The following is a 22,090-nucleotide window of genomic DNA, read 5'->3' on the forward strand; positions in this document are numbered from 1 at the left end:
ACATAGCTCTACTCCATCCATCCTGACCCCCACACATCACACACACAGCTCTACTCCATCCATCCTGACCCCCACACATCACACACAGCTCTACTCCATCCATCCTGACCCCCACACATCACACACACAGCTCTACTCCATCCATCCTGACCCCCACACATCACACACACAGCTCTACTCCATCCATCCTGACCCCCACACATCACACAGCTCTACTCCATCCATCCTGACCCCCACACATCACACACAGCTCTACTCCATCCATCCTGACCCCCACACATCACACACAGCTGTACTCCATCCATCCTGACCCCCACACATCACACACACAGCTCTACTCCATCCATCCTGACCCCCACACATCACACACACAGCTCTACTCCATCCATCCTGACCCCCACACATCACACACACAGCTCTACTCCATCCATCCTGACCCCACACATCACACACACAGCTCTACTACATCCATCCTGACCCCCACACATCACGCACACAGCTCTACTCCATCCATCCTGACCCCCACACATCACACACAGCTCTACTCCATCCATCCTAACCCCCACACATCACACACACACAGCTCTACTCCATCCATCCTGACCCCCACACATCACACACACAGCTTTACTCCATCCATCCTGACCTCCACACATCACACACACAGCTCTACTCCATCCATCCTGACCCCACACATCACACACACAGCTCTACTCCATCCATCCTGACCCCCACACATCACACACACAGCTCTACTCCATCCATCCTGAGCCCACACATCACACACACAGCTCTACTCCATCCATCCTGACCCCACACATCACACACAGCTCTACTCCATCCATCCTGACCCCCACACATCACACACACAGCTCTACTCCATCCATCCTGACCCTCCACACATCACACACAGCTCTACTCCATCCATCCTGACCCCCACACATCACACACACAGCTCTACTCCATCCATCCTGACCCCCACACATCACACACACAGCTCTACTCCATCCATCCTGACCCCCACACATCACACACACAGCTCTACTCCATCCATCTTGGCCCCCCCACACACAGCTCTACTCCATCCATCCTGACCCCCACACATCACACACAGCTCTACTCCATCCATCCTGACCCCCACACATCACACACAGCTCTACTCCATCCATCCTGACCCTCACACATCACACACACAGCTCTACTTCATCCATTCTGACCTCCACACATCACACACAGCCCTACTCCATCCATCCTGACCCCACACATCACACACACAGCTCTACTCCATCCATCCTGACCCCTACACATCACACACACAGCTCTACTCCATCCATCCTGACCCCCACACATCACACACACAGCTCTACTCCATCCATCCTGACCCCCACACATCACACACACAGCTCTACTCCATCCATCCTGACCCCCACACATCACACACACAGCTCTACTCCATCCATCCTGACCCCCACACATCACACACACAGCTCTACTCCATCCATCCTGACCCCTACACATCACACACACAGCTCTACTCCATCCATCCTGACCCCCACACATCACACACACAGCTCTACTCCATCCATCCTGACCTCCACACATCACACACAGCTCTACTCCATCCATCCTGACCCCCACACATCATATCTGCATCCACTGATCCCCCTGGGCATATGTCTATATTACTCCTCAAATACACACCATTTGCAACCTGATTGGTTGTTTGGATTTACTCATTCCCGGTGATTGGTTATTTGAGTTGGCTGATTCACGGTGATTGGTTATTTGGTTTGGCTGGTTAGCGTTGATTGGTTGTTTAGGTTGGCTCGTATAGAAGTGGGGAGTAAAAGGTTAATATGCTCCCCTTGATCATGTGATCCCTGACCCCTCCCACACAGGTGATCACATGACAGTGACATCATCACAGATCCTGGAAGTACAAGGCTGCTGTCCAGCTCTGCAGGTCTGTGTGTCCCTAAATGTCAGGATCGTCAGGGAGGGGAGGATTAACCCCATGGGGACCACTAGCGGGAGGGAGGATTAACCCTTTTGTTGCAAGAGGTCTTCCGCCCTCCGACTGTTTCTCCTCCTTTTGCTCCTACATTGTGGGTCCGGACATCTGGGGGTATCGGCCCGCAGTGCCGCTTCTGGACAGCCGAGATGTGGTGAAATATTCGCTAATTACCGTGTTGCGCAGTTTGTAAATGAATTGTTTCTGGCCGAGCGGTTCTGTATATAAAGCCGCTGTTTACCTGCACAATTGTTTCGCCATTTGCCCATCAATGTGAGACCGCGCCAAACAGCATCTCCGCACCGTTCTCGGCTGTGGCCCTGGGGGTGGAGCTAAAGGCTGCAGGCCCCTGATGCAAACACTTAGTTTGGGGCCCCTCTGCACTCCTTGTTTGTACGGCTGCCGGCGACATTACATCGGTATCCTTCTGCTGTGTCTCTTCGGTCGCTCACACGGGAACATTTACATGAAATCTCCACATGGGAGATCCGCACGGCCATCGCAGATTTGTGACACAGATTTTCCTTTGGGTATTATTGTATCTTGATGCCACCGGAAGTAGGGGTGGAGCCAAGAGACAGGGTGTTTGACAGGGGATGATGCCCCCCTGTTTGTGATTGGCTGCACGGCATTCTCCCCTTCCTCGGGCTCACATGTCCTACTTCTGGCCCTGCTGTGACTGTAGGCAGCGTCCGAGCAGCCTCGCTATGACTCTCTCTGGCGGCCCTTCCTCGGAGCTCACAGCTCCTACTCCTGGCCTTGCTGTCACTGTAGGCGCTGCCGGCCTCCCAGCAGCGCTGAAGGTGAGCGCCCCTGCTTCCTTGAACCCTCCCCGGAACACGTCTTCTACCACCTCTGTTTCCATCACCTTGGCCGGTGTGGAGGAAGGTGAGAGGCTGTGGTCGGCACATGTCAGCAGTGGTGAGTGGAGGTGGGGCGCAGTGTCATCCCCGTTGCACTTTGCCTGGCAGGGGTGCCAGGGTTCATGTTCCCCGGGCAGTGTGTGGATTGTTTTTTGCCTGCTGTGTAGAGGTAGGGTTAGGGATTAGTTCTCGTGTTAGGCTTACATTATTTGATGTAAATGCTTCCATGTTACCGCTGTAATAACGTAAGTCTAACACGAGAACAAATCCCTAACCTTCCACAGCAGGCAGAAACAATCCACACGCTGCTGCTTGGACCTTACTGAAGGTTGCCAATCGGAAGCTAGGGGTCTGACAGGGGCGTTCCTGCATCCAAGCCCTGTCAAACCCTTAGCTGCCAGTGGTGACAAGATACAATAATACTTTTCCTTTGTTGGAGCCGCAGAGCCATGTGTAGATTTATGACAGTGGGAAAATCCGTGTGCGACATTCTAAGGCAGAATCCACATTAAGAAGTAACGTGTCACCTCTTTCTCTTCCACAGTGAGAAAGAGCTGTTGTGTGAGCGGCTGTTCATCAGTCCACGGTGTTTATAGCTGCCCTCTTGTATCATTAAGTACATGGCCGCTTAATGTAATCAGAGACCTCAGCTGCAAATTTTCTGGTGGATTTGATGTGAAAGCTGCACTGTGATTGGTTGTTATTTCTTATACCGCTGAGGTAACATGAAGGCTGTGCTGTGATTGGCTGCTCTTACTTATACCACTGAGGTAACATGAAAGCTGTGCTGTGATTGGCTGCTCTTTCTTATACTGCTTAGGTAACATGAAAGCTGCGCAGTGATTGGTTGTTATTTCTTATACTGATGAGGTAACATAAAAGCTGCGCTGTGATTGGTTGCTATTTCTTATACTGCTGAGGTAACATGAAAGCTGTGCTGTGATTGGTTGTTATATATTATACCGCTGAGGTAACATGAAAGCTGCGCTGTGATTGGTTGCTATTTCTTCTACCACTGAGGGAACATAAAAGCTGCGCTGTGATTGGTTGTTATTTCTTGTACTGATGAGGTAACATGTAAGCTTCTCTGCGATTGGTTGTTATCTACATATATAAAAACGAATGTCTGTCTGTCTTCGCAGCAACGCGCGACGGGTAAGCTAGTATTTTTATAAAAACAGTTTCTAAAAAAAATCATAAATTTTATAAATGGTGCCATTAAAAAGTACAACTTAACCTGCAAAAAAACAAGTTCTCACACTATTATGTTAGTAAAAAAAAGTTATTGGAAGTCGGGAATGAAAACATTCAAATGAACAATGGCTGCAGGAAGGGGTTAAAGTGGAGCTGCCAGGAGTTGCACGCTGCCCGATGGCTTAATACATCCCAACAGGCAGATACATTGCAGACATCTATATTGTATTCTAGAACGGTGCAGCGTTATACAGGAAACATACTTTAATAAGCAGAAGCGTGGAGAAGAGTCATTGGGGCGGATCCATGCCTGGATCAGCTGTCAGTCCAACCAATCCAGGTGAAGAGAAGCCTATCTAGATGTTATGCTGCTTGTAGTTGGGGCATCACAAACATCTAACAGGTTCCTGTAATATCTACCCTAAATGTTTCCCCTTATTCTCTCCAGTAATTGTATTATTTCCTGTAGGATTCTGTGTGGTTTTTATATTATCTCATCTTCTTTACATTCAGCTCCTACAATACCGGATCCTCTGATATCTTCTAGACAAGGGAAATTTTCTCGTTGACCAGTGAAGGATGGAGAAGGACAGAAACAAGATGGCGGAGAGTATATTAAATCTCACTCTAGAGATACTCTTCCAGCTTACTGGAGAGGTGAGAGATTCTGATGATGTCACATTACATCATTCTTATCTATGGTAATAACAGATGATGTCAGTAGAGAGGGGAGAGATTCTGATGATGTCACATTACATCATTCTTATCTATGGTAATAACTGAAGAGGTGATGGAAATATCTGTAATTATATTTTTAATGCCTCCCTGCATGCAGGATTACACTGTAGTGAAAAAAATTTCTAATGATAGCTGTCGAGCCCCTGTGTGTCTTGGATGGGGAAGACCACCTCATCCCGTGAGACATGAGGACATCAATGTACAGAAGATTCTAGAACTCACCAACAAGATGATTGAGCTGCTGACTGGAGAGGTGACGCTGTAGGGAATGCTGGGACATTATACAGTAACAGCACTGGAGGCTTCTGGGTAATGACTGTATATTGTGTTGTCAGGTTCCTATAAGGTGTCAGGATGTCGCTGTCTATTTCTCCATGGAGGAGTGGGAGTATTTAGAAGGACACAAGGATCTGTACAAGGACGCCATGATGGAGACCCGCCAGCCGCTCCCATCACCAGGTAATAGACAGGTCTAAATCCACAGGGACTTTATTATCTGTATATAAAGAATGACTTCTGTATCCATCTGTGTTTCCTGCAGTTCCATCCAGTAAGAGAAGAACCCCAGAGAGATGTCCCCGTCCTTTTCTTCCACAGGACCATCAGGTAGATGGAGATGTCCCTCTGATCTGTAGAAGGCTGTGAAGCTCTTGTCTTCAGTCTTATTAGATGTCTTCTACTTGTGTGATGAGGCCGGTGGAGATGGCAGGATTACCGCTGACCAGAGACATTACATCTTGTCTGGATCTTCTCCCAGTGTTCTGGCGGTGGAGACTGCTGGTGGGAATAAGGAGCCAACAGGTTGGATTTATATCTATCTGCTCCTTTATTTCCCCTGAGACAACCAGCGGATGTGTAGTGGCCCAGATTAACGGGGCCCCTGCATAAAAATGTGCATGCATTTGTCTAATCGTATTGTCATTGTCTTCTGTGTTGCATGATTGATGTGTATTGCATATCTGCAGCACTGTAAGAGTTAACTGTCTGGTATGTGAGATGTCTGTCTGGAAATGTATCTTTTGTTTGTTATGTGACCTTGTTTTATATATGTGGATGCAAGGTGCATAGAAGGAGAGTAGTCTTCTGGTCTGTGAGCTTGGAACTTTTGCAAGGGAGTCAACACAGGCCTTAAGCTCTGTGTGATTCGGGATGGAAGACGCTGAGAGGAATTCAACCTGGGCTTGCTTTACCCAGGAGATGCCAGTGTTACCCTTAACACTGAAAGAGAGAGAGAATGAAGAGCCGCCATGCAGCGCACCCCTTTTCCAAATGTCAGTGATGACCGGTAGAGAGTTGGAGAGAGTAAAGAGTGTTGCCGGGACCAGGACCCACAGATAACAGGACTGGGGTTTTTCCTGTCTACCCGTGAATCCTCTCTTTCACACCGCTTTGAGTTTTGCTCCGTTTTTGCTGCTGGCATGTATTACTGAACTGTACTAAGTTATTGCAAGTAAACGAGCTTCACCAACTGTTCCCGGTTTGACTCTAAAAGTTAAATCCCTGTGTGTGGACTCTTTATTGCTAACAACTGGATTCACCGCAGAGAATGGAACATTGGCATAACCCGTGTCCCTGGTTATCCTCCGGGTGGGAGGCGGTAGAGCCACTGTGACAAGACCAAACTCTACCAAACTCTAAGTGAAAAGAGTCCTCTTGAATGGAGAAAAAGAAGTGCTGTTGGGAAGAAGAAGAGGAGAGTGGTGGTTGTAGGGGATTCCGTATTGAGTGGAACAGAGGCCACTGTCTGTAGACCTGCCATAAGAGGGGTGTGCTGTCTTCCAGGTGCAAAAATCAAAGATTTGTCTGATAGGCTGTTAAGACCCTTCAGTCTTACAGAACACCACCCATTCCTATTAATACATGTAGGGACAAATGACACTGCAAGAAAGGACCTTGCAACGATCTGCAGAGACTTTGAAGACCTCGGAAATAAGGTGAAGGAACTAGGAGCACAGGTGGTCTTCTCATCCATCCTCCCAGTGGATGGCCATGGAATAAGAAGATGGAACAGGATTCTAGAGGTAAACAACTGGCTACATTGATGGTACCGTCAGCAAAGATTTGGATTCCTAGACCATGGAGTGAATTACCTATATGATGGACTGCTTGCTAAAGACGGGTTGCACCTTACAAAAACAGGTAAGCACATTTTTGGTGGGCGCCTTACTTCACTCATTAGGAGAGCTTTAAACTAGAACAATATGGGAAGGGAAGTGAAAAGACAGGTAAAAAAATATAGAGCTGTTTAATACATTTGAGACCCTCGCTATTAGAAGTGGAAAGAAAGAACAAAGACAAAAAAATTCAGAAGGCTAGTAGAGGAGCAAGAGACACCGGTCACAAACTAAAATGTTTTTATACAAATGCACAGAGCATGGGAAACCAACAAGGAGAATTGGAGCTCCTAACACAGGAAGAGAACTGTAATGTCAAAGGCATCACAGAAACTTAGTGGAATGATACACATGACTGGAACACAAGGCTTGAGGGATACAACTTATTTATAAGAAACAGACAAAACAAAAAGGGGAGGAGGTATTGCGTTGTATGTTAGGAAAACATTCATCTCCACTGAGATTCAAGCTTCAGAGCATGGGAGTTCTGTAGAAAGTGTTTGGGACAAGGAAAGGACAACAGATAGGACACCATTGTAGGCATTTACTATAGGCCACCTGAACAAGCAGAAGATATTGATGAACTCTTTCTACATCAGATGGCCAAACTCTCAAAAAAGCATGACATAGTGATTACGGGAGATTTTAACTATCCAGACATTTGTTGGGAATCTCTTTCAGGTAAAAGTAATGGATCCAACAAATTCTTATCTGCTCTTACTGACAACTTTATCTTCCAAAAGATCCAAAAGAGAAAACAAGAGGATCTGCTATCTTGGACCTAATTCTTACCAACAGGGAGGAAATGGTGGAGGAAGTAAGGGTGGCTGGGACCTTAGGATGCAGTGATCATGCTATCCTTGAATTTTGGATAAAAAGGGGAGGAAGACCTGAGAAAACTCAGACCTCAAGTTTGGATTTCAGAAAGGCAGATTTCAATGAACTCAGAATGAGGATAGGAAGAATCCAATGGCTGGATGTTCTTAAGGACAGAAATGTCAAAGACGGTTGGGAAATATTGCGAAATGAGATTCTCAAAGTACAATCGTTAACCATCTGTAAAATAAGGAAGAATGGGAAGCATTTAAGGAAACCAGGAGGGATGAACGCAGAACTTATATACATGTTAAAATATGTATACCAAATGGAAAGAGGGGGAAATATCTAAAGAAGAATATAATGCGGTCTGCAGAACCTGTAGGGCAAATGTCAGAAAAGCTAATAATAAATTGAGGCTTGCAATAGAGACCAAATGCAATAAAATATTATTTTGGGGGTATGTCAAAAGCAAAAGAAAAGTCATAGATGCTATTGGAAGCTTACAAGATGAAAATGGTGAATTGGTTAAGAATGATGTTGAGAAGGCCGAACTTTTAAATTCCTATTTTGTATCTGTTTTCTCTCAGAAAATAGATGGAACATCAACTGATCTTTCCTGTGCTATTGGGGAAATTAAAGAATGCAGGCTATCTATAAGCAGAGAGATGGTGAGGGAACAATTAGCTAACGTAAATGAATTCAAGTTTCAAGGTCCAGATGAATTACATCCTAGGATACTAAAGGAAGCAGCAGAGGTAATTGCTGAACCACCACCATAATTTTTGAAAATTCCTGGAGAACAGGAGAAGTCCCAGAAGATTGGAAAAGGGCAAATGTTGTCTCTATCTTCAAAAAAGGAAGAAAGTGTATCCAGGAAACTACAGGCCTGTGAGCCTGACTTCTGTATTGGGAAAGATCTTTGAATAAATTATTAAACAGAATGTATGCAAGTACTTGGATGAAAATTGAGTAATTAACCAGAGCCAGCATGGGTTTGTAACAAATAAATCATGCCAGACTAATCTAATTTCCTTCTATGATAGTATTACTGACTGGGTTGATCAGAGAAATGCAGTGGATATAGTTTATCTTTACCTCAGTAAAGCATTTGACAAAGTATCTCATACTAATTGAAAAAAATGACCAAATATGGGATTGACAAGGCAACTGTTAGGTGGATTCAGAACTAGCTGAGTGATTGTACTCAGTGAGTGGTCATAAATGGCTGCACATCCAAGTGGAAGAATGTATTAAGTGGGGTACCACAAGGCTCTGTCCTAGGCCCAGTGTTGGTCAACATTTTTATAAATGATCTGGAGAAGGGAATTGATGGAAAACTGATCAAATTTGCTGATGACACAAAGCTAGGAGGGATAGCTTACACTAGGGAAGAGAGAGAGTATTCAAAAAGATCTAGAAAAGCTTACACAGTGGGCAGCGACTAACAGAATGGTATTTAACAAGGAGAAATTCAAAGTCCTACATCTGGGCAACAAAAATGAAAAAAGCACATACAGAATGGGAGGAATTGAGCTAAGCAGCAGCACATGTGAAAAGCACTTGGGTATACTAATAGATCATAGACTGAACATGAGTCAACAATGTGATGCAGCAACCAAAAAGGCAAAAACGATTCTGGAATGTATTAAGAGAAGTATAGATTATAGATCACGGGAGGTCCCTTCCAACCATTCTATGATTCTATGATCTATGATACCCCGCTGTCTCCTATGCTCGGGCCCGCTCCTTGGATACTGCACATGTGTCTGGTAAACGCTGATCTCCTTCACTGAGACAACGTGCAATGTGTCTAGCCATGCCAGATATACATGTGTATGAGGATCCTGAGGGGTCATTGAGCCGCCATCTAATATCTATGTTCAGCTTCTAGACCGGCAGCTCTGTGGCTCAGATAACTACTCATTTCAGGTCATTATATCATAAAACCTTCCACACGACTTCTCCAACCGTTTGCTGACTTTTACAATATTTGTCTCACAGCTTTTGTATCCGGATGAATATCTGACCAATATTAATACAACAGAGACAAATATGAGGGGCGATCAGCGGTGTAAAGAGGAGATTCCTACAGGTAACCGCCCAGGTGAGTAGTAACCACTCAATACAGCTGAGAAGAGTCCCAGATTCTCCTCAGTCACCGGCTGCAGATAGTTATGTAGATTTATAAGCTCTGGGATCTGTCAGATTTTCCGCTGTATATTCCCCCATTCAGCCGGAGTACAAACTAAATCTGGCTGACAATGTGATACGTTATAGGAGATAACACAGGATGGGCGTTTATAATATGGATGGGGATTATATGTGTGAGTCTTTCTTCATCATCTGCTATTAGACACATACCCCATTACCTTGTGCTAACACAATAGAGCGTGGAGACATAGACCCAGATAACAGAAGATGCTTTGGAGGTTTGAAGGTTACTGCTGTGAGTGTCAGGAATTCTGCTCAAAGGCACTTGAACAAAACCATGTGATGCTTAATACAAGTTCTTTATGGGAAAACAGGAACTAATCTTGGTGCAGAAATGGCTGAACTCAGTCTGTATGGAGTATACTATTTATGTAGCTTGAGCAAGTGCTTTTGCAGGACCCTTTAATCCCTTAGTGACCAAGCCTGTTTGCACATATTGTACCTCATTATGTAGTAAAACTAGATCAATAGAATTTGTGTAGATTTATTAAAATTGCCCAAATTGGGATTTATACACATTTTCAACTGCAATATGTCAAATATATGCAAACATACTGTACATGTTTTGAGGAGATATACATTTCCATCTATTGACTTTATTCTGGAAGCACATTTGAAAAACTTTAGGTTTTTTTCAGCAATTTAGGAGAAGTACAAATTTATCATAAATTAAAATTTTGAGCAACATTTCAGTTTGTTACACCAAATCAACAATGCAAAGGCTCATAGGTGTCAGAATAATAGATTCCCCTCCCAAAAAAATACCCATTAATGTACTCACTGAGAGTGTCATGAGTATTTTGACCCCACAGTTATTTTTTTCAGGAGTTAATGCAATTAAGAGGAAAAATAAATAAATACATATCTTTGCAAATATGGCATTTTAGCCTATTAAAGCCACAGGGCATAAGTTTACGTCCTGGCTGCAGGGCACTTAACACAACAGGACGTAAGCTTACGTTCTGTGGTTGACACGGGATCACAGGCTTAGCCCGCGCCATGCCATTCGGCAGCGGGAAATGTCTGTTAACGATAGTTGGCCTACTGCTGCAACAGCGGGGATACAATGAAACAGCGACCCCCGCTTTTAATCCCCTACATGCCGCGATCTATGTAGATCATGGAATGTAAAGGGTCCACGTGGGGGGGGGGGGGGGCGACACTCTCCCAGCCCTTCCTCTGTGAAATTATCGGGCCCCTGCGATGTAGTTGTGCAGAACTGATGGGTTGGCAAGGCAACAGGATGCCAGATACAGGCATCCCAGCTAGCCATTGCCTAACAAAAAGAGTCCAACCAGGAGCACCAAGAATATCCCACTCTGGGTGAGGCCAAAGTATGCAGTAGCCAGAAAAGCAGTTCAAACCAGGAAAACTCCAAGGTATAAATCATTCAATATAAAGGTAACTAGTATGTCACACATCTGGTGGGAATGCCTGCCGATAGCCACCCTGTGGGAGGTCGTATCCGTGTTACATAATCACCTATGCAGAAGGGAAATACAACTCACACTAAAAATAGCAGTGCTATCCATGTTTCCGGGATCCATTTCAGAAACCAAGAAGGGCCTGCTCCGCTTCTTTGTCCAGGCAGGCAGACAAGTCATTCCAAGGTTTTGGCGATCCGTGGATCACCCCACCAGGAGACATTGGGTGGAGGCGGTCAACGAGCTGGCAAGGTTCGATGAGATGAGGGCGGAGGAAGACATGACTGTCGAAATGTTTTACGCGATTTGGCAGCCAGGGCTAGACTTTAGGTCATCGCCTGGGGCAGCAGATTGGATAGCCCAAGGGCTGGTGCCACCCTAGGTGCGCCGCCGGGCACCCCAGGCTTGAGAATGAGAAGGCGGGAGACACTCACACCCAACATTCGAAACGATTCTATCCCCCGGCAGGGCTGGATCAACCCCTGTACACTCCAACGTATGGTAAAGCAAGATTCAACATCGAGGTACGATAATAACTCATCAATACTTTATTGCCCCATCACCACAGAAGCAACGTTTCGGCCAGAATGGCCTTCTTCAAGCTCATACAACAAAGTACATCCTGAGACAATTTATATGAAACACAATACATTCACCAACCAATCTACATCAATATTGCACCTTTGTCACAGATGTATGTAGTCAACAGCTGATTCTGTCCAGTGCTCCATCGCCGCTCCCTCCCCCACTTCCGTCCAATGCCAGCGTCCGTAAAGGAAACAGCGCTTGCGCTAACCCCAGCTTACTGCACATGCGCGAGAATATCATCTTCCTGTCGCGAGAACCCCACAGCCAAATGTAAGGACTGCACATGCGCCATACATCACCAAGTGCGCACGCGCGAGAGCTCAACATCAGAGCATCGCAGGATTGTAGCTAAAGGGGTGACGTCGTCCCACTTCGCTATAGACTCTAAACAAAGAGACTGCGCATGCGTTATTCGCCACCAGTGGCGCTTGCGCATAAATATATTGCACGGGTACGGGCGATGTTGTGACATAATCATACTCCCGAACTGCTGCTTATATGTTACAATCAATGTACAATATAGGACAACATGTATACTCTTAAATATAAGGCATATAATAAGGGACCATAGATTTATTCAACATAGGTGCTGTAAGGAGAACTAAATAACACACAATACAATAATTAGGATCTTATTAGTGGTGTACCAATAGAGATTTAATAAAATCATCCAACGGTATGGTGATGTTGCGGTAAATATCGCATAAATCCCCATCCGACAGACCAAAAAAACGGTAACCACCACTTAATTATCGCATAGGTCGCCCTGTAGATGCATAGAAAATGGCAACCAATATCCCATATAACCTATACAACCTAAATAAATCAACTGATAGAGTGTTCTGTATAATATCCCCTATATCCAATAGTTCATAAGGTACCCATATTTCATGCTTCACTAAGAACTCGTATCTAATGAATAATATCTAATATTTAATAAAGGGCCCATATCACTCCCCTTATGGATATACAAAACGTAAAAAAGCTACATGCTGCCCCAATGGATCTATCAGTACAAACAATACGCAATGTAGGGCAACATGTTTAATCTTAAATATGAAGCACATAATGAGGGACCATAGATGTATTCAACATAGGTGCTATAAGGTGAAATTAAGGATACACAATGCAATAATTCTGATCTTATAAGTGGTGTACCAATGGGGCAGCATGTAGCTTTTTTACGTTTTGTTAAAAATAGGCCGTGTCCTTGGAGCTTAAAGATGAGTTTTTTTCTACAGTGTACATGAAAATGAGGATTTACATCCCAAAATGGATCCCCCTGTTTGTCCTGTGTTCAGTAACGTACCCATTGTGGCCCTAATCTTCTGTCTGTATGCACAACGGGGCCAAACCAAAAGGAGCAGCTGGGGGCTTTCAGAACAGAAATGTTGCTTGAAGGTGTTTTAGACCCCATTTCCCACTTATAGAGCCCTTGAGCGGCCAAAATGATGGAGAACCCCCACAAATTAGGGATTAGGTGTAAAACGTGGCACTCTGTGAACCTTAGCACATCCTCAGACTCGTAAGCTTGCTGAGCTGCAGTGGTCTCAAAGAGAAGGCACTCAACAAGCTGCTCCTGGAACTGCAAAAAAAGGTGAGCGTTCCCGGGGACTTCTTGTAGTGTACATAGGCATTACAGGTAGTGATCTGAATAAGGTAGATTGTACCATTGGATAACGGCAATCACATGTCCGGGGACCGCTCAACGAGTCCCTATTCACTGCTCCGAGCTGTCGGCTACCTTTTGTTAACCAGGAATAAGGAGATTTTAAATTTCCTGGACCCTCACTGGCTTCTGTGCAGGTCTCAGCCATTTTGGCAATGGGCGTGTGCGCAGAAACTGGGGAAGGTCTGTGGAGAAAAATCATTGCCAGAGGACATTGTCTAGGCCTTAGGTAAGTAGCTTCATCTTCGATCACAGATCGGACCTGTGGGGGAGGTGAAACTTAAATTTTTAAAACTTTTTTTTTAACTTTCATGTGATCTCTGATATCCATTCAATAATAGCTATCACACACCGCGGCCCCCAGTGATACGTCCAAGCTGTTGGCTACCTCTGGAAGCCGATAGCAGGGAGCTGTCGCACTCACTGGCCCTGCAGTTCTATTCTACAGGGCCAACATATTTAAACGACCCTGTAGAATAAATCCCAGACACCCAGGACGTGAAACGTGAATGAGTGGTCACTAAGGGGTTAATAGATTGTTCATGGTACTTATGTTATTGATGACAGTCAGTTAGTTACTTATAAGACCAGACTCAGATTTGCAGTTTTTGGTGATGTTTTTTGCACATATTTTGATCAATATCAGAAATAGAAGGAAAAATATAAAGAACGTGTCCGCCATTATAACAGAAGACGGCATCTGCTAATCTGGTATCTGAGCTGAAGGCTTCGTTTGTAGACTCTGGTATAGATCTGGCACCAAATAATGGACAACATACTGTAGCATACTGCACTGTCTTGTCCAGGACATATCAGCGGGCATGCCTGAAGCCAGATGGACCACATTGTAGGCAGTTATAATGCCATGTGATAGATGTGGCACTCTTGTGTTTTCTGTTAGGCTTCTAGTATGGAGCTAAACAACGTAAGGCGGCAGCACTAGTGTGTGTACTAATCCGGCCTTACACTTGCTCCACCACCAAGACTTCTTCATACATGACCATACTGCTCTCCTCTGTGATAAAGTACATGTAGCAGTCAGGAGTGTGTGAGACGGACACCACCTAATAGCACTGACTCACAGGGACCTTTATGGTTCCCCACTGAGAATTTACTAGATGAGTGGTGACAGGTAGACTGATACATGACCTTGTGAAGATGGGGGCTTCACCACAGAAGAAGGGAACTGCAAGAGAACAGCCTGGTGGCCGGACATCATGATCTACTGGTCCGTGGTCTGAGCTCCACTGATAGACTGGGATCTGTTTTTAGTGAGTTAATAACTGAGTTTTGCCACCTGACGTGTAGTTGGTATTGAAATGTTTCTCTAACAATACAATCATCTTTATATTCTGCATACATATTCTGCAGCACTTTACATCACTTGATATTTTGGGCTCAGTTTGAACTTTCTATTTTTAAATTCACGTAATAGCATGTTTTTTGAAATATGGGAGGGAACCCACGCAAACACAGGAAAAAGATACAACATGCAGATGTTGTCCATAGTCAGATTTGAACCCAGGACCCTAGTGCTGTAAGGCAACAGTGTTAACCATGAATCTTCTGTGCTGTTTAATAATATCACTATAACTTGTAAAATAATAAAATTAGTTTTATCCTTGACAGATGACGGTATCAGGAGCTCAGAGGGACATCTGGTATCTGCAGATTGTAAAGCAGAAGTTTGTGGTGTTACACAAGATACAGATGAAGAACCTGCCATTATCCCAGATATCCCCTCAGCCCTTCACAGCAAAGATCCATCATCTGATCCTCTTATACAGGTCCCATCTTATGAGTCATCACAGACTTATCTTACAAAGAAAGGTCACAGAAGGGGAGAGCATCAAAGAGCTCACTCAGAGGAGAAGCCATATTCATGTCCAGAATGTGGGAAATGTTATGCTCAGATTTCAAGTCTTGTTACACATAAAAGAACTCACACAGGAGAGAAGCCATTTTCATGTTCAGAATGTGGGAGATGTTTTACAAGGAAATCGTATCTTATAAGACATGAGCGAATTCACACAGGGGAAAAGCCATTTTCATGTTCAGAATGTGGGAAGTGTTTTGCTCAATTTTCAAGTCTTGTTACACATCAGAGAATCCACACAGGAGAGAAGCCATTTTCATGTTCAGAATGTGGAAAATGTTTTGCAAGTAAATCACATCTTGTTACACATAAGAGAATTCACACGCAAGAAAAGCCATTTCCATGTCCAGAATGTGGTAGATGGTTTACCCGGAAATCATATCTTGTTACACATAAGAGGATTCACACAGGAGAGAAGCCCTTTTCATGTACAGAATGTGGGAAATGTTTTACAATGAAATCATATCTTATTTCACACAAGAGAATTCACACAGGTAAGAAACCATTTTCATGTTCAGAATGTGGGAAATGTTTTGCTCATATTTCAAGTCTTGTTATACATAAGAGAATTCACACAGGAGAGAAGCCGTTTTCATGTTCAGAATGTGGGAAATGTTTTACAGATCAATCACATCTTGTTAGACATCAGAGAATTCACACAGAGAAGAAGTCATTTTCGTGTTCTGAATGTGGGAAATGTTTTACTCAAATTTCAAGTCTGGTTACACATAATAGAGTTCACACAGGAGAGAAGCCATTTTAAAGCCTAGAATGTGAGAAATGTTTTACAATGAAATCAAGTCTTGTTACACATGAATCAAATAAAGAACCTGCCATTATCACAGATATTCTCTCAGCCCTTCATAGCAAATATTCCTTGATGCCGCAATAAGTTTGCGGACCAGGTATATCTTGCTTGTCTCAAATTTGTTATGTATCTGCAGCTGCTTTGGAAATCAACACATCACACTCAGGCGGGTGTAATCAGAATGATCTCTGTTTATTCTGTCATATAACTGTCAGAACCAGCAATTCTCGGGGCCCCTGTGCCCACACCACCGATCCCGCCACCCGAGTTGCTGGCGTGCGGCGCAGGGGAGCCCCGGATCTAGTGATCTCCCCTGGCCGCTGTAAATCTGGTTGCCGCCGGCTTGCTAGGGAGGCAGCAGGTGCTTCTCCATGTCCTTGACTACCAAGTGAGCTTCCTTGGTAACTGTCTATTCAGCAAGGCTGGGGGCGGTGTTCCAGCACCTCCTTGATGGGCCCTGCTGCTGTCAGGCTCCCAGCCCCAATCAGCTGCTGGGGCTGGAGTTCTGACAGCATTTAAATGTGTGTGTTTTCCTTCCAGCCTTGCCAATGTTAGTTTGGTTCTCCAGCTGCACCCGCGTATATTCTGACTTCTCTTGTGACCCCGGCTTTTCTGACTTCTGCTTTTGGACTTTGACTACATTTTGCCTTCCCCTCTGTACTGCGTACCCTCCTGTTGCCGACCCGGATTGTCTGACCACTCTACCGTTTTGTTTGTCTTCAGTGTCTGTTTGTCTTCCCGTGTCCCGCTTCCCTAGCGAGGGTAGGGACCGCCGCCCAGTTGTCGCCCTGGGGGTTAGCCCATGGGGGCAAGTAGGCAGGGACAGGGGTTGCGGGTTTTCTCAGGGACTCTCATTATCCCGGACACTGTCCTGACAATAACAACTTCTATAGTCTTAGTCAAAGGATGTGTCTATCTTCCTAGCCAATAAAAGAAGCGTGGAAAATTGTAGAAGTTTGTAGATTATAGAATATTAGTTCTGCTTTGTCATTTTGTTTTCGAACATAAGAGCTCATGCTATGTCAACTTAAGGCCCATTTGCGCGTGACGAATGTTGGGCAAATGATGGCTGATACTCTTCTCCGCACATACTTGCTCCGGTGCTGCTGCACAGGAGCGACTATCTTTGGCTTGCAGTTGGGCGGCTGGAGGAGATTTCTCTCCTCCCCCTGCCCCGCCCCTCTCCATTCACTTAACATAGCAGCCCTTCAGTACTGAACGACTGCTATTTACACTGAACGCTCATTGTTCAGCTTATTGTCCATTGTTTATGCAGCATAAGCAATAGATGATGAGCTGAATGATGAGCGTTCAGTGTAAATAGCAGTCATTCAGTACTGAAGGGCTGCTATGTTAAGTGAATGGAGAGGGGCGGGGCAGGGGGAGGAGAGGAATCTGCTCCTGCCATCCCTGCCCCTTGCTGGCTGCGCTGTCATAGAGCCAGCTATATTCGTTCCTGTGCAGCATCACGGGAGTGAGGACACTCAGGGATGAGTGTCGGGCATCGTTTGCCCGACATTCGTCCGTGTTAATGGGCCTTTAGAGTCTTATCAAGGGTGGTTCTTCTGGCCAGAGCCCCGCACAGAAATAGGACATGCCACGGTTTGTTTGCCGCGCGACATTTCGCGCGGCCAAACAATGGCCGTCTGCATAGGAGTGCGTATTGTAATGCACTCCTATGCAGGCTTTTAGTGGCGGAAATCCCGCGGGAAATCCCGACGCGGGATTTCCGCCCGTGTGCAGGCGGCCTTAATGACCAGGCCAAATTTTGGAAATCTGACGTGTCATTTTAACATGGAATAACTCTGTAAAGGTTTTACATATCCAAGTGATTCTGAGACAGTTTTTTGCCACATATTGTACTTCATTTAGGTAGTAAAAATAGACAGAATTTGTGTATATTTATTAAAGTGTCAACATTGGAACGTTTTGAAAATATCATTTTTTCACATTTTCAACTGCAATATCTCAAACATACAGTACACATTTTTGCTAAGATATATATTTCCATCAGTTTACTTTATTCTGGACGCACATTTGAAAGACTTTATTTTTTTAACAATTTAGAAGACGTACACATTTAACAATAATTATTAACATTTTGAGGAACATTTTGTTTTTCTACACCAAGATAAGATTGCAAAGGCTCATAAGTATCAGAATGACAGATACCCCCACAAATGACCCGATTAAAAAAATACACATCTTAATGTATTCACTGAGTGGTGTCATGAGTATTTTGACCCTACATGGTTTTTTTTCAAGAGTTACTGTAATTTAGAGGAGAAAAAATAAAATTTCATACTTTTGCAAATATGTCATTTAATTTTTTTATTTCTATAGTGTACATGAAAATGAGTATTCCCCCCCCCCCCCCAAATGGATTCCCCTGTTTGTCCTGTGTTCGGAAACATACCCATTGTGGCCCTAATATTCTGTTTGTATGCATAACAGGTCCCAAACCAAAAGGAGCAGCCGATGGCTTTCAGAACAGACATTTTGCTTGAAGATGTTTTAGGCCCCATTGCTCACTTGTAGAGCCCTTGAGCAGCCAAAACGACGGAGAGCCCCCACAAATGACCCCATTTTGAAAACTTGACCCCTTAATGAATACATCTAGGGGTATACTGTGTGTTTTTATCCCACAATTTTTGAATTAATCTAAGCAAAGCAAAAGGAAATAATAACGATTTTCATTTCTTTTGGCAATATGTCATTTAAAGAAACATTTTATTTTTTATTACAGCACACAAATGAATGAAGACTTTCTCCCCAAAATGGATGCACCTGTTTCTCCCGTGTTCAGAAATATACACATTGTAGCCACAATCTGCTTACTGTACACATGCCTAGGCCTATAATGGAGGGAACACTAATTGGATTTCTGGGCACAACTGAATAAACTCCAGGCCCCACTGCTCACTTGTGCGGAAAAAAAAAGGACTTCCTAAAAATAATTCCCCCCTTCTTTTGGCATTCATAGAATCATAGAATGGTAGAGTGGGAAGGGGCCTCCAGTGTCATCTGGTCCAACTCCCTGCTCAGTGCAGGATTCCCAAATCATCCCAGACAAATATTTGTCCAACCTTTGTTTGAACATTTGCATTGAAGGAGAACTCCCCACCTCCTGTGGTAACCTGTTCCACTCATTCATCACCCTCACTGTCAGAAAGTTTGTTCTAATATCTAATCTGTGTCTCCTCCCTTTCAGTTTCATCCCATTGCTTTTGGTCTTTCCTTGTGCAGATGGGAATAGGGCTGATCCCTCTGCAGTGTGACAGCCCTTCAGATATTTGTAGCCCGCTATTAAGTCTCCTCTCAGCCTTCTTCTTTGCAAGCTAAACATTCCCAGATCCTTTAACCGTTCCTCATAGGACTTGATTTGCAGACCGCTCACCATCTTGGTAACTCTTCTCTGAACTAGTTCCTGTTTGTGTATGTCTTTTTTAAAGTGGGGTGCCCAGAACCAGATGAGGTCTGACTAAGGAAGAGTAGAGAGGGACAATGACCTCACATGATCTAGACTCTATGCTTCTCTTAATACATCCCAGAATTGTGTTTGCCTTATTGGCTGCTGCATCACATTGTTGACCCATGTTCAGTCTGTGATCTATTAGTATACCCAAGTCTTTTTCACATCTGCTGCTGCTTATCCCAATTCCTCCCATTCTGTATGTGATTTTTTTTTTTCATTTTTCTTGCCCAGATGTAGGACTTTGCATTTCTCCTTGTTAAATACCATTCTGCTTGTCGCTGCCCACTGTTCAAGCTTTTCTAGATCTTTTTAAATACTCTCTCTCTTCCCTAGTGTTAGCTATCCCTTGTAGCTTGGTGTCATCGGCAAATTAGATCAGATTCCCATCAATTCCCTCTTTCAAATTATAAAAATGTTGAACAACACTGGGCCTGTGACAGAGCCTTGGCGTACCCTCACTTGATTTATTCTTCCACTCGGATGTGCAGCCATTTATGACCACTCTTTGAGTACAATCACTCAGCCAGTCCTGAATCTACCTAACAGTTGCCTTGTCAATCCCATATTTGGTAATTTTTTCAATAAGTATAGTATGAGATACTTTGTCAAATGCTTCACTGAGGTCAAGATAAACTATATCCACCGCATTTCCCTGATCAACCCAGTCTGTGATTCTGTCATAGAAGGAAATTAGATTAGTCTGGCATGACTTGTGTGTTACAAACCCATGCTGGCTCTAGTTAATTACTCCATTTTATCCAAGTACTTGCATACATGCTGTTTAATAATTTGTCTAAAGATCTTTCCTGGTATAGAAGTCAGGCTCACAGGCCTGTAGTTTCCTGGATCCACCTTCTTCCCTTTTTTGAAGATGAGGACAACATTTGCCCTTTTCCAATCTTCTGGGACTTCTGCTGTTCTCCAGGAATTTTCAAAGATTATGGTGAATGGTTCAGCAATTACCTCTGCTGCTTCCCTTAGTATCCTAGGATGTAATTCATCTGGACCTTGAGACTTGAATTCATTTAAGTTAGCTAAGTTTTCCCTCACCATCTCTCTGCATATACCAAATCCTAGATAAAAGTAATAATGTTAACAGTGTGATATGTTTGAAAACAGGGGTTTTGGAGGCCTGGTTGGAATGGGCACATGGGGCAGTAAAGCCAGGTATCCCTCCTCCTCCCATGCTTGCTGCAAACTCAACACTTTTTTGGGGGGTATTTCTTGATCTCAGCGGCAGGGATGGGGTGTAGAACGTTGCGCTCTCTTTGGCTTCGTAATCTTGCTGATGTGAGGTAGTCTTGAACAGAAGGCGTTCAACAAGCTGCGCCTGGAACTGCAAGAAGCCGAGCATTCCCGGGGACATCTTGTAAATTATGTATCACAGGTAGTGATCTGAATAAGGCTGGGCTCACACAGCTGTATCTGGAATCCTGCGAGTCCACCCGTGGCCCTGCGTATGGCCGCATAATGTGCTGCGCATAACTGCATACTAACACAGGTGGTCATATAAAATGCACCTTCTTTTCTTATATTTTCTGCGCAGTCGCTTAGTGATGACATGGGGACCTGCAACTCGTAGACAATGTAATAGTAGATACGGCGAAGCGTGGACTTTTGTAGTATATTCTTTGCTTTATTTCAAATTCATGCTTTACATGGTCAGGCACACAAAAGAAGTACGCGTTTCAGCTTTACAGCCTTGTTCACCTTTAATACAACACATTGCTGCCCGTTCTTTTAAACACTAAAACCAATTAAAGGGGTTGTCCCGCGCCAAAACGGTTTTTTTTTTTTCTCAATAGCCCCCCCGTTCGGCGCGAGACAACCTCGATGCAGGGGTTTAAAAAAAAAAACGGATAGTGCTTACCTGAATCCCCGCGCTCTGGTGACTTCTTACTTACCTTGAGAAGATGGCCGCCGGGATCTTCACCCTCGGTGGACCGCAGGTCTTCTGTGCGGTCCATTGCCGATTCCAGCCTCCTGATTGGCTGGAATCGGCACGTGACGGGGCGGAGCTACGAGGAGCCGCTCTCCGGCACGAGCGGCCCCATTCAGAAAAGAAGAAGACCGGACTGCGCAAGCGCGTCTAATCGGGCGATTAGACGCTGAAAATTAGACGGCACCATGGAGACGAGGACGCCAGCAACGGAACAGGTAAGTGAATAACTTCTGTATGGCTCATAATTAATGCACAATGTACATTACAAAGTGCATTAATATGGCCATACAGAAGTGTATACCCCCACTTTGTTTCGCGGGACAACCCCTTTAACTCTGATTAACAACAGAAGATAAAT

General features: G+C 44.5%; 1 pseudogene; it reads left to right on the forward strand.

The window, feature by feature from the left end:
- LOC136629066 (zinc finger protein 585A-like) overlaps positions 1–22,090 on the forward strand; it is a 138,015-nt pseudogene that overhangs the window by 74,988 nt on the left and 40,937 nt on the right.

This window comes from Eleutherodactylus coqui, chromosome 5 (assembly GCF_035609145.1).
Source record: "Eleutherodactylus coqui strain aEleCoq1 chromosome 5, aEleCoq1.hap1, whole genome shotgun sequence".
NCBI classification, from domain to species: domain Eukaryota; kingdom Metazoa; phylum Chordata; class Amphibia; order Anura; family Eleutherodactylidae; genus Eleutherodactylus; species Eleutherodactylus coqui.